Source organism: Quercus suber, unplaced genomic scaffold (assembly GCF_002906115.3).
Source record: "Quercus suber isolate HL8 unplaced genomic scaffold, Cork oak 2.0 scaffold_427, whole genome shotgun sequence".
Lineage (NCBI taxonomy): Eukaryota > Viridiplantae > Streptophyta > Magnoliopsida > Fagales > Fagaceae > Quercus > Quercus suber.
This window is the reverse complement of record NW_027069878.1, coordinates 233026-233336: the sequence shown is the minus strand read 5'-3', so window position 1 is coordinate 233336 and position 311 is coordinate 233026.

Sequence of the window (311 nt, the reverse complement as noted above, 5' to 3'; positions counted from 1 at the left end):
GTCTAGGACACACCTCTCTCTATTCTCCTCTTCTTCTTCTTCTTCTTTTTTTCTTCTTTTCTTTTCTTTTCACTTTTTGGGTTTGGGTCTTTTTCTTTTTTTTTTCATCTTCTCTTTTCTATTCTCCTTTTTTTTTTCTTTTCTTTTTCCTTCTTTTCTTTTCTTTCCACATTGGTTCTGGACTTGGGTTTTTTTTTTCTTCATTTCTTTTCTTTTCACTTTCTAGGTTTGGTCCTTTTTTTTTCTTCTTTTCTTTTTCTATTGTCCTTTTCTTTTTCTTCTTTTCTTTTCTTTTCACGTTGGTTTCTGGG